A 13,937-nucleotide genomic window follows, 5' to 3' on the forward strand; every position below is an offset into this window, starting at 1 on the left:
TGATTTATTCAATGCACACAAGGGTATTTTTGGTTACTTTTTTTGGTTTTGATCACATGGGAGAATGGGAGGGGTGGTTACAGGCTGAATCTAATATTTCATTACAGCACTAGAATATGAAATGATACAAGGGAATGGTGCAAAAAGTGATGTTATTTTTGAGTTAAAAGAGGTAAAAGCTCTTGTCCTGTTGAGGGTTTATTATGGAATGCCAAACAATGGAAAACAAATTGAGGAAGAGACAAATAGACAAATTAGAGAAACCACAAGTAGTACAATCATAATGAAGGACGATTTTAATATTCACAGGAAGCCTGGGATAGCAAAGGAAGTGACAAGTAAAATGGAGGAGGTGGGCGTGTCCAGGACTGCATTCTCAATCAGCATCTTTTCAGTCCAATAAATGAGCAAAGAAGTTCTGCTGGGTCCGCCTTTAAGCAGCTAAATGGGACAAATCGGAAAATGTTTAATACAAGTCTTGAAAAGTAGAGAGGAAGTAAAGATAGAAATGCTGAATATTCTCAGCAGATCAGGTAGCTTCTGTGGAGATCGAAGCAGAACTAGTGTTTCAGCTTGGTGACCTTTGAAGAATGGCAGGAGATTTAATAAAGTGAAACTAGAATTAATAAATCCTCCTTATGGAAAGGATTAGAATTAGGATGAGGATATAACAGGTCATAATTTATTTTCATTTGATTTTAGAGACATAAAGTACACATCTCCATGAAAACAAGAGGCATTCTGCTCAATGAGTCCATGATCTTGCTCTTCCTCCCTCTTCATCTAACCCTATCAACATTTCTTTCTGTTCTTTCTCCTTCAATTACTTATTCAGCTTCCCCTTAAATGCATCCATTTCATTTGTCTTTGTTATTCCTTACGATAGTTACCTCTGCATTCTATTTACTTCATGCGTCACAAAGTTCGCTTTTTCAATAGGGAAGAGCCCCACTGAGTTCTGTCTCCCTATTGATACAACTCTGACTCTGTTACTATTCTCGTGACATCCACCTTCTTCACTACCTCTCTATCCAATTATAATATGGAGACCAGAACTACTCATAGTACTCCAACTGTGGTCTAATCAAGGATCTAAGTTGACCTAAATTATTTCTTACATTGTGGTATAACAATGAGAAGGTAATTACAATTGAAAATATAATTACTCCTATTTTTGTATAAAATATTAACTTGCACATACCTAAGACATTTCCAGCAATAACATGGCCAGGAATCATTGAAATGAGCATATTAATTGCTGGAATGGGAACAGATTATTATCATTTTACTTACCATATGACTGGAATGCAAATGCCACACATACAAGTTACAACGTCCTTCAGTTTGTTCATGACATAGTAAGCAATACAGTCGAGTACACACAGAAGATGTTAGCTTTATTCTTTGAAGCTAGACCTTAGCTCTGAAGGAGAAAGTGAGGACTGCAGATGCTGGAGATCAGAGCTGAAAAATGTGTTGCTGGAAAAGCGCAGCAGGTCAGGCAGCATCCAAGGAGCAGGAGAATCGACGTTTCGGACATAAGCTCTTCTTCAGGAAAGGGCTTATGCCTGAAACGTCGATTCTCCTGCTCCTTGGATGCTGCCTGACCTGCTGCGCTTTTCCAGCAACACATTTTTCAGCCTAGCTCTGAAGATTTGATATTGTCCTGCTGTCCCACCATTACTTAGATGAGAATGTAACACAAGGCTTAAAAGTTTGGCCAAGCCCTAGATATGCTAAATCTCACCATCTGCTTAATTTCCCCAGCAACCTGCTTTGGGTAGAGCCTGTTCCTAGCTTCCTGGTAACATAGCACCTGTTGCCTCATGCCACCCACCTCTCCCACTTCCCTCACCAGGCACAGGACTACAAATCATGCCTCTCAAAACCTCAGGGCTGATTCCCGACCCCTTCCCAGACTTGGGGCTCAGCTCAGAGCCACATCCCTTTCCCAGTCTCGGCCTGACTAATCCCCTGCTCCCCTTGCTCAGGGCTAATGTGAAGCCCCCAATGCCCCTTACTCCTCTATCATTTCCCTCAAACCAACCATCCTACATTCCCCCCTTCTTCTATCCCCTCTCTCAGACTCAGGACTCACTTATCTGTCAATTTCTCAACTCTACCAAGATATCCAACCATACCCTCACTGTAAGGACCATGTCTCTTTATATTTAAAAGACCATAAGAAAGTGGAACAGGAATAGGCCATTCGGCCCCTCAAGCCTGCTCCACCATTAAATATGATCACGGCTAATTTGACATTCCTCATGTCCACTTTCCCGCCTTTTCCCATAACCTTTGATTTCGCTACTGATCAAGATTATCTCAGCCTTAAATACCATGTATATGGCAGATACTCATGTGACCTGGCCAATGTTGTCTGCCTCATATGCTGCAGGCAAGGATGCCCCGAGTATGGTACATTGGCGAGACCAAGCAGATGCTACAACAACAGATGAATGGACACCACACAACAATAGCCAGACAGACATGTTCCCTCCTAGTCAGGGAACACTTCAGTGGTAAAGGACATTCGGCTTTTGATTTTCAGGTAAGCCCTTCAAGGCTGCCTTCAAGATACACAATAATGCAGAATCATCAAGCAAAAACTGGTGGCCAAGTTCCGTACCTATGAAGATCTTGGGTTCATGTAGCGTTACATGTAACCCCACCATCATACTCTGTAATTGTAAAATCTTCCTTACTGTCCTTTTTTGACACCATCACCTTGATAAATTGTTATGATCTCTCTACCTTAATTAGTTGTACCCTTTTGGATTATTTGCTACTTTGGTTAGAACCTTTGTGTGTGACTCTTACACCTATCATGTTACTCCAGTCAAATAAAGACTGTGGATCCTGTAAATCAGGAGCAGGGGCAGAGGTTGCGGGAGGGCTCGGTGGGTCTGGCGGAATCTGTGGAGGAAAATGAGAGTTAACATTTCGGGTCTGGTGACCCTTCCTCTGTTTATTCTCCACATCTGCTGCAGAGCTGCTGGGCTTCTACAATGGCTTTGGTTTGTGTTCCTTGTTATTCCAGCCATTTGGTTTGTGTCCAGCACCACCTTATTTTTAATTGTTTGTATTCATCTCTCTGCCTCACTTAATTGGATTATAGGTCAATGCTTCGCTGGTTAGTCAGCTATTGACATTTTACTCACACCGTCTAACACCCTTGGTCACCTGCAGAGTTATTATTCGATATTCCACTCACGCCATTTGTATTATCTTTTGATCACTCTACCCATAAATTCTGTGTTCTGTGTGCTTTGCTTTCACTTCACCTGACAAAGGGACTATGCTCTGAAAGCTTGTGATTTCAAGTAAACCTGTTGGACCAAAACCTGGTATTGTGTGATTTCTGACTTTGTCCAAAAAGGGAAGAAGCTTAACAGAATGTTACCTTATTCCCGCAGCCTGCTTCCTTTTACTATGCTTTGGCTACGCTATAAAAGTCCCAGATATTCTTTGGATCTGAAACTTCTCTCTTCAGAATGTATACTTCCACACTTAAAGAGTATTTAAGAAATAGGATTCATTTCATTTATAATTTTAAAAATATGACAATTTTGTAATTTTGTAATAGAAATTAAGATTTTACAGTTCAATACTTTTAGTAGATAAGTGAACTACCATGCCAAAGAAACTATCAAAAGATGATTACCAAATCTTATAGAATACAGCTTAAAGTTCTTTATAACTATTTAAGAATATCTAGGATTACCTAAACGCATCCAAGAATATCTCAGAATATCCAATAATATCAAATACAGTATCCATTAATGTTTAACGTAATACCTTAAAGCCCCGAGCAAGTAAGATGGCACCTCCAAATGGGAGAAAATAAACATTTGTGAAGCTTTATTTGAGAGTTTCTAATACAACTGAAATCTTCAGTGAAAGGGTCTTATGTTTATGGTGTTCTGATGCCCCATGCTCTGGAAAATTAGGGTTAACCCTTCCTATAGGTTCCTGCCACTTGTCAATGATGGTGGGCCATTGACATTATTTAGTTGAAGATTCCTTTATGAAGTGGTGAGCTTTATCTAGTCAATTGGTTTGTGATATTTTATATCTAGCACTTATTCCGTTCAGTCTTAAAATGGTTCTTTGTTGAAGATTTATCAGTAAAGGGATATTTTCTTTGTTTAGCTACTTTTGTTTTTGACTTGATTGTTATGTGACCCTGGTGCCTAATGTTCAACAGGAGTGTCGTAACTGGTTGAGAACCACCTGACAATGGAGCAGCACTTCGAAAGCTAGTGCTTCCAAATAAACCTGTTGTTGTGTGATTTTTAACTTTGTCCACCTCAGTCCAACACCGGCACCTTGAAGTCCTGGTGTCTAATGGTATTCATGTGATAAGGATCTTTTCAGTCTGATGATTTAAGATTTTATGGTTCCAGTATCTCTCCTGTCATTGGTATACTTGCATACTAAGGTGTGATAGTACCATGTTCTTTTTAGTTTTTTTTATGGTCTGATTAAACTATTGTTTATCCCTATTTGCTGGTGCTGAAAACAAGTCCATTAACTTAATTAATAACATATGGGAGTCATCTCAAAGTCCCCTTTCAGGTATGCCTTAATTTCAAAATGGCAGGCTTTTTTTGCAAGCTGAGATGGAGTCTTCAATGGTTAACATCTTATTCTCCATGAATCTGCATCTTTAAACGTGATTAATATTTATTACTGTCCTACCTGACTACTTATAAACTTTTCACTGTACCCATTTGAGTACATGTGACCATAAAGTTAATTCAATTCAATTCATTTCTCAATCAAACCTACATTTCTAACCAGATACCATTACAGTATGAGGTCAATGACATTGCAGAACTGCATGGAGGACCCCAGAGGTAGAATTCTTTGTTTTAGCAGCCATTGTTTCCCATCTTTTGCCTTCACTAAATTTGTTTGGAGGGCCTCCTTTGGATAAATCTCAACTTTTCCTCTGCATTACATCTTGCATAAGGTTTCCAGTACAGTACCAGAGAAACATGAAGCCAACTCTCCACCATGTTGGCTCAATCCTCCTGTCTTTCCAGTGTCAAAATCAAATTTGGAACAACTATCATCACTTTCCCTTCTAAACGTTGCAGCCTGGTAGTGAGTGGGGGAGACTAGCTTGAACCCATGCTGTTTCTTCCATAATTTTGCACAAGTGCTGAGCTGTGCAGCGTCTCAGCAGAGAGCGTAATGTTGGCTGCATGCTGCATTTAAATGAGCAGTTAGCACAAAAGATGCAGGTTGCCTAAAATGAAATGCTAAAGGTGGAGAATAATCCTTTCGTAATCCTCACCCTTCACCCGACCAATCACACCCTCTGTCCACTGTCAGGGGTTATCAAGTTTAGCTGCCATTATTTTGCAGACGAAGAAGGAGGGATAGAAGTGAATTAGGTTCTAAAACATCAAAAGTATAAAGTTAACAAAGCACAATGCAACCATCAATGTAAATCCTATAAAAACCGAAAGGTCTGAGGAAGGGTCACTGGACCCAAAATATTAACTCTGATCTCCCCCCACGGACGCTGTCGGGGCCTGCAATTTCTTTTCAATTGTGAACTTAAATTCTATGATTGGGACCACAGTGTTATAACGTTCTCTTCCATGTTATGCCTACCTCTGAATGATCAGACAGGTTTTCAATTTTTGATGTACCATCCAAAATGTGGCACCTCTGACAGGCAACACTCCTCAATGCTGCACTGAATTTTCAACATTAGATTGCGTGACTTAATCTTAGAAGTGGGTTTTAATCAGGATCTTCCAACAAAGCAAAGAGTATCATCACTCAGCTACGAGTATAGGAATTATTTTTAATTTTCAGGGGTCAATAATAAAACATACTGCTGTACTGAAACTAAAGTTGGCAGTGAGTGAACTGCAAGGAGGAGCCTATTTGGATACAGACTAAACACATTCCTATGATGGGAAAGGGCATCCAAAGTTAAAGATTAGTGCATGGCCAAAGAAAAATGAATAAATAAAACACAAAAAGAAATAATAAATGTCAAGATCAGAATAGAATAAAGAATGTTAAATACAGAATGTACAGAGGAGAATTGAAAAAGGAACTGGAGGGGTGAAGAGGTGTATGAGTAAAATTCAGCAGATAACATAAAAGTGAAACCTTTTGAGAATCTCAGCAGTTTTGGAACATTACAAGAGTGCATCCAAATCGCTGTATCCATGTAATTAAAGATGCAGGCCATGAGCTCTGAGGAAATCGTTTGTGTTTAGCCCATTAGTTCTCTTCATTGTTTTTCTGCAGTGATGAATTTAAGTGCTTTCCTTTAGTTGCTTGATATTCTAATACTCTTTGGATGCATTTAGTGGTGTCTACTGTGAAATAGATATAAGTACTTTTATCAAATCTCCACTAATTCCTTGTTTCTCATTATTAATTTCTGAGTATAAGGGACGAGTGTTTACTTTAGCTGCTGTCTTCCCTTTATATATTTGTTACATTCTTACTGTTTGTAATACCTGTTAGTTGACTCTCATATTCTAGCCCTTCCTTTTTTAAAGTCATTTTTGGGGATATTAGTATTTTCCAAATTTTATGGTGTATTGCAAATTTTTTCACAATTTTTCACATTTTGATTCAATTTGATATCATCTTTAGTTTATCTTTCTCAGAGAGTCCTTCTTTCTTAATTAAGAGCTCTGAAATATCTCCTTAAGTATCTGCCACTGCTTATGTGCTGTCTGACTTTTGAATCTATTTTCCCACTCACTTGAAACTAGCTGTGTCTTCACACCTGCGTAATTGCCTTTGCTTAGTTTCAATCTCACATTTAGACTGAAGATGCTACTATGATCACTCTTACTTGGAGCATCCCTTGCGCTACCATCATTTATTAATCCTATCATATTACACATTACCAGATTTAACATAGTCTGTTCCCTTCAAGATTCCATAACATATTATTCTAACGAACAATCAATGAACTCATACTTAAAGCTATCTTTCTGAATCCAATTCATAGCACCATAAAAACAAAACACAATTATTGTTTTCTTATAAGCCCCAATTATTTCTTGATATATACTATGTCCCACAGTATTGCTAATGTTAGCGGGCCAATAAACTACTCCCAATAGTCACATTTTTAAACCTCTGTTAATGAAAACTGTTCACTCCATCTCTAACCCCACTTTCTTTCCAACATTATTGCATTGCTGCTTCCATAATTTTACCTAAAAATGGCATCTTTGAATATCTCCAGTCAGATTTTCATCTCTACAACAGCTTCAAAATTGCCCAAGAAATAAGTGTAATTGTGAGGCACTGTCACTCCTAACCCACCTCTGCCTTTCAGAAGCCTTTGATGTTGCTGATCACTTCATTCCTCTCTAATGTCTCCATACTCTATCATGTCAAATGGCAACAGTCTGGGTGTAGCCTTTTGTGTTCTTTGTGTAAACTGACGAGTGGTACACTTATTTTAGCTGGCTTTTGTTTCTTCTTAAAGTTGCTGCATTAGGTGCTGTGACTTCATGAGACTTGGGTTCACTGCAAATTATGGATACTTCTGCAGGTAACTGTTCTTCCATTATATGATTTGTGTCTGAACTTTCGTCTTAAGTGCATTTCAAGTTGTTCTGCATCTGCTTGCTAGCCATGCACCATCTTCATCTGCCCTAGTTTGTCAAAGATTGCATCCTGTATCATGGAGAACTTGGAAAGGTAGTGGCTTGGCAAAGATTGTTCTTTCAAACCTTCTGTTCATGAACTGCGCTGGCGGTCGCAAGGAGAAAGTGAGGACTGCAGATGCTGGAAATCAGAGCCGAGAGTGTGGTGCTGGAAAAACACAGCAGGTCAGGCAGCATCCAAGGAGCAGGAGAATGATGTTTCAGATAAGCACTCTTGATCAGGAACCCCATACTAGAAGACCACACCCAGACTGTTGCCATCTGACATGATAGAGTATGGAGACATCAGAGAGGAACATGGTAACATGAAAATATTCTTTTGTTATCTTACTCAGAAGGATGGTTGATTTAATGGTGTGAATTATTTGCTCTGTGAAACCATTTAAACTGGGGTAGTGTGATGAGTGTGTCACTTGGTTCACCCCCTCCTACTACAATTTGGTAAACATATCCCTGAAAGACTTACCTGTGTACTGTGGCCCATTGTCAGAAATGATTTCATTAGGTTCACTGAACAGGCTAAATATGATACGTAAAGTGTCTGCCACAGATATGCTTGAAGTCTTTGTTTTAACCTGTTTAATAATTGGAAATTTGGAGAAATAATTGGTGACCAAAGTGAGGTTGTCTCTGTACTCAGTAAATAGAACTGTGTAAGAGGCTGATGGGGTATTGCATGAGTGTAATGTTCTTTATCTTATTGTGGCTACTGAGTTGGGCATGCCCCACACATCCTGACTAGCTTTTCAATATCATTGATAATCCCCAGCCATATAAACAGTATCACATGCTAGTCCTCAATGGTTTCAACAGTATGTGCTAGTAGATACCCTTAAATATAGCATCTCTTGCAGTGCATCTCTATAAAGTCAAAAGCATCTGCGAGTGACTGGCACCATGTCAGGCCTCCCTTCAATGCTAGCTTTACACAGTGCCTACAGAAATGGGTATTTAGCTGTTTCTGATTGAAGCTGATTGCATTTAAGCTGATCAAATTTCAATTCATCGATGGTGAATTCACACTCCACCACAATGTCTTTGCTGTCAATGTGTAGATCCAGTGGAACATCTGCATCCTTCTTTGAATAGGCAAACTGCTCAGTGTATCCAAAGTTTGAAATCGGTACTGGGTTTCGAACAGAGAAAGTCAAATCTCTATACTTCTAGCAGAAGTCATTGTCAACTAGGTATTGCTCTTGGAGAGGACTGCAGATGCTGGAGATCAGAGTCGAGAGTGTAGTGCTGGAAAAGCAGAGCAAATCAGGCAGCATCTGAGGAGCAGGAGAATCGACATTTTGGGTAAAAGCCCTTCATCAGGAATGAGGTGTTGCCCTTGTCAGTGGTTTGCGCCAAATCATATTCAATAGTTTCCATTTTATTTCCAGAGTAAATTACTTACCAAACAAATGGGTATGGTATCTGGTAATCCTGAATACCAGAACAAGTGTTTCATGCTGTACTTGGAATCGTTGGAATGTGGTTGTGAAAGACTTTTAGGTGCAAATCTAATTAGTTGGCCATCTGGCACAGCACATGCTATGAGCCCTTTCTGTGAAGCACTGACTTCCTCTTCCTTGAGTCATAGTAATGTTGACAACTCTTATTTGAGAGACTCAAACAGACATTAAAGATCTTCCTGCCACGCATATGGGATGTCTTAGTGCTGAACCTCGGTCAGAAAAATGTGCAACGCATGTTGCCGAGAAGATGAAGAATCCAAAGCAGCCCAGTGAGTAGTCTCTGTCTTTTGAAGTTGGAAATTGTTTTACATCTTTGACTTTACTTGAGTTGGGATGGATTCTATAGCCTGATTGGTTAGAGCTCTAAAGGATTAACATGACTTAATTTGACCTGACAATTGTTGATGAAAATGATCCCTTTGCAACCAGCTACTGCTGTCACACTCTGCTTTTGCCCATTATTGCAATGTATCTGCAATGCACATATATCCAGACACATTTTTTGTAATTCTGTCCGTATGCTGCTGAAACAGATTTGACTGATGGATAAATAAAAAGATACTGTCTTTTTATAACTTCTAAATGGTGTTCTGAAGGTAGTGACTTCCCAAGATTCCTTGGTTAAGTGCACTGACCAAAATTTGTGTTTGTTGTCTAGTTTGGCAAAGGATTCAATTTCTTTAGTATTAGAACCTTGTGTGGGCTTTTCTTTAATAAGCAGTTCAGACATTTTGGATCTAGATTTTCCCAGATTAGCTGTCCTTTGTAATACACACATAGTTTAACTTCACATCTTTGTGGTAATCCACACAGCAGATTTATACAACAGGAAATGTTGCTTGTACATAAATGATGCATTATTTGGGAGCGTCAATTGAACAGAAATGCACTTTCTTTGAAGTACAATAGGATATCAACTTTGAAATTTCCAATGGCATTAAAACTGTCTTGGTACAATTATTGTAAGCCCTTGATGGCCCAAGTATTCTCTTGAGATCCACACACTCATAGTCCTGCTACTGTTTGTGTCTACTGAGTAAAATATTTGTGTCTTCCATTCCAAATTGCTATAGCTGCATTGCAATGTTAATGTGCCAAGATAAGAGACCTACTGTATCGCAACTTCCCACGCGGTTGACGATGCCCTCCAGTGCATCCCCTCTACTTCACGCACCACCGCCCTTGAACCTCACCCCTTCCAACAGAAGAAGGACAGAACCAACCGGTCCTCACCTTCCATTCCATCAACCTCCACATAAATCACCTCATCCTCCGCCACTTCCGCCACCTCCAAACAGATCCCACCACCAAAAATATATTTCCCTCCCCACCCCTGGCAGTGTTCCGGAGAGGTCAGGTCCATGTGAGGTCCAAGGCCCCCAACAGCCCACACCCCACACCTGGCACCTTACCCTGCACTGCAGGAAGTACAAAACCTACGTCCACGCCACTCCCCTCACCTCTGTCCAAGGCCCCAAGGGATCCTTGGATGGGTCCTAAGCCCATGGAAAGTCCTCCGGTGAGCTCTCACAATGATGGTTCTACTCAGAGGATGCAACATGGGTCTCCCATTGGTTCTATAGCCAGTGACTGGTGCCTCATGATCACCATAAAACGACCTTGTCCCTGACAAGTGGCTCCTGTCCTTCTCTATCTAAATACTGGAGATCATGGATTTGTGAGGTGCTTTTGAAACAGCAGTTCTACAATGCTCCAGTACATTTTAGTAGATGGTGCACAGTATTGTTCTGATGAAATTCCTGCCCACAAGCCTCATTCCTGATGAAGGGCTTATGCCCGAAATGTCGACTCTCCTGCTCCTCGGATGCTGCCTAATCTACTGTGCTTTCCCAGCAACACACTCTCGATTCTGATCTCCAGTATCTGCTGTCCTCACTTTCACCTACTGTATGCTGTTAATTTAATGGTAGTTGGTTATATCACTGTGTTCTAATAGTGTCTCTACATGTCCTTCAGAATTTGAACTTGTAGAACATTTGCATTATTCCCATATCAATTTTGTTTGCTAAGGTAGACTTGTCAGTTTTCTTTGGGAAAATATTTTGATTGTGGCAAAAGCTCGAATTGGTTGACTTTATCTACACAACGTGTTATGTTCACAATGTTGAAAACCTTTTCGTCCTTTAGTACAAAGTTGTCCCAATCCTGGTTTGACTTTGGTCTAGCTGTTGGTTTACATTCCATAGGTTTCCATACATTCTTTCCCTGCTGTTGCCATGTTGTTGCACCTGTCTTCTGTTTGGTTGTGTCCAGTTGCAGCCTCTGGCTGCACCTTTGGAGCTGAATTTCATACATTGGTGGGTCCAGCATTCATTTATACTGCATACTTTACACAGATTTTGAAATGTAGAACAGCCTTGTAATAGGTGTGATAGAATGCTTGCTTAATGTGTACTAGTTACAAAGTTAATATTCTTTGCTGCATTTAATCCATGCACATGCCATTGTCTAACTACATATATCCAACCTTCATATTTTCTACCATTTGGAGCAGCGAATTAATGCTGTAACCTTTCATCTCTTTTTCAATAGGTGGTGAGGTAATCACCAACTCCGTTATCCACCCTGACAATTCTGCTTCAGAAATATCACATATATTGCCCTTGTTATGGCATCTACTGACAAATTGATCTATTGATTTTTATGGCTTTTGTCTGTAGGACATCAATGAATTTTAAAGTTGCCTTGTACATGCAGTTGATCTTATAGCACTTTCCATATTTTTGGCAAATGTGACCCTCTTCAGATAATCCCAAGGTATATATTCTATACAAGCCCTTGTTACCAACTGCTACTATCTTCACACTTGTTTAACCAGTTCAGCAACAAGCATAGCCGCATCCTTCATTTAAAAGGTTTGAACACGGATAGTATTCCCAATTTACCGGGAGAGATTTGCTCTCCAGCCTTCTGCTGTTCTTTTGTCTTTCTATTTTATATATTACTTTGTTCAATCTGTCTGTGGATATAGTGCTTTATTTATTCTTGTTTTCTATTTGTTTTCATTTGAAACTTGGTTTAAGGATTAAAAGCAAATTACTGCGGATGCATTTCCAGCATTTTCTCTTTTGGTTTAAGGATTGTTCGGTTGGCTTTGCACTGCTCCTGAACACAGTCCTGTATTTTTCTTCTTCCAACTTAAGAGTGCTTTCAGTTCGTCCAATATGGGAGGTTCACTCCCGATGGCTATTTTTAATTTGAAATGGCCTTTCTTTACGTTTAAATCGGTGGTTTACCTGCAAGAACTTGGCCGACCTGAAGATATTCTGTGCACCGGATCTCCTGAATTGCTTCCCCTTGGTGTTCAAGCTTATAATGCTGGTTCCTTCCCGATTCTTTTGTTAAAAGGAAAACTTTTAATAGGAAAACAATTGTGTTGTGAGTAGAAAAGAGTTCCGTACCATGTACCAATACTTTTACATTATTGTAATATGACACAAATGAGGGACGTGGATTCAATTTACTTGAAGATCTCTGTTGGGTTTCTTTACTACACAGTGTAGAATAAGCTCCAGACACAGCCTGTGCCTCAAGTGCTACAGTGTAGAGAACCTATGACCTGTGACCATGTGAAAACATTTGGGTATTTGGCTCATTTGTAAGATGAGCTTTTAAAGATACATCACTCCAAAGATTACAACACAACATGAGCGGTGAAGAAATCCTCCTTCAGATTGAGATATCTCTGTGATGTGGAACAGGTTAAGAACAAATATAGGAACTATTGACTTGGAACCACAATGCCAGCTGGTTCTAGGTTGTTTTTATGTCTTCATTTGAACGTTCATTAAAGTTTCAAGAATAACTGAGAATGCAAATAATGGGTGCTTAAATCACTAAAGGGGAGGTCTACTGATGTCCCAGTCAAGATTTTCCCTTCATTCAATACCCAAAAACAGATGATCGCATGATTTTAGTTTATTGGACCTTACTTTGTACAGTTACATGCAAATAAATGTGTCCCAGTTTCAAATCTGGATCCTCTGAAATATATATCAAGAATCAAAATCATTTTATTTATATAGGTTGAAGGGTATTTTATGGAACAGAATCCCTACCATATAGAAGCAACCCATTTGGCCCATATAGTCCGCACTGACCCTCCAAAGAGCATCCCTCCCAGATCCACTTCCTTACCCTATCCCAATAATCCTGCATTTCCCTTGGCTAACCACCTTGCTTGCATATCCCTGGACACTATGGGAAATCTAACATGACTGATCCACAAAACCTGCACATTGTTTGAGTGTGGGAGGAAACCAGAGCACCCAGAGGAAACCCACGCAGACACAGGGAGAATGTGTGAACTCCACACAGACTGTTGCCTGAGGATGAATTCAATATCTAGTCCCTGGTGCTCTGAGGCAGCAGTGCTAATCACTGAGCCATGTATCACACCTCTATTCACTGAACCAGCGTGCCACCCCTGGAAGGTAGGCTGGCTCAATTGGCTGGATGGCTGGCTTGCATTGTAGAGTGGTATCATTAGCATGGGTATAATCCCTGTACCAGCTGAGGTTCAAATGAAGTACTCTCCTTCTCAGTCTCTCTCCTTGCCTGTGACACTCAGGTTAAACCAGCATCGAAGCCATCTGTCTCTCTAATGAGAGAATAGCTCTATTCTTGTCTAGTAAGACTGTGGTGACTTTATAATTTACCTTTATTATATTTACTTCATTCAGACTATGAAGTGTTGATGAGCTTTTTTCAACTTTGAAATATTTGTTCGCCATTTGTTCTTCAACAATTTGTTTTCTCCTTCCTTGCAGAGGCAATGAAATTTTGGTGGCGCCTA

This window comes from Chiloscyllium plagiosum, chromosome 29, assembly GCF_004010195.1.
Source record: "Chiloscyllium plagiosum isolate BGI_BamShark_2017 chromosome 29, ASM401019v2, whole genome shotgun sequence".
Classification (NCBI taxonomy): Eukaryota; Metazoa; Chordata; class Chondrichthyes; order Orectolobiformes; family Hemiscylliidae; genus Chiloscyllium; species Chiloscyllium plagiosum.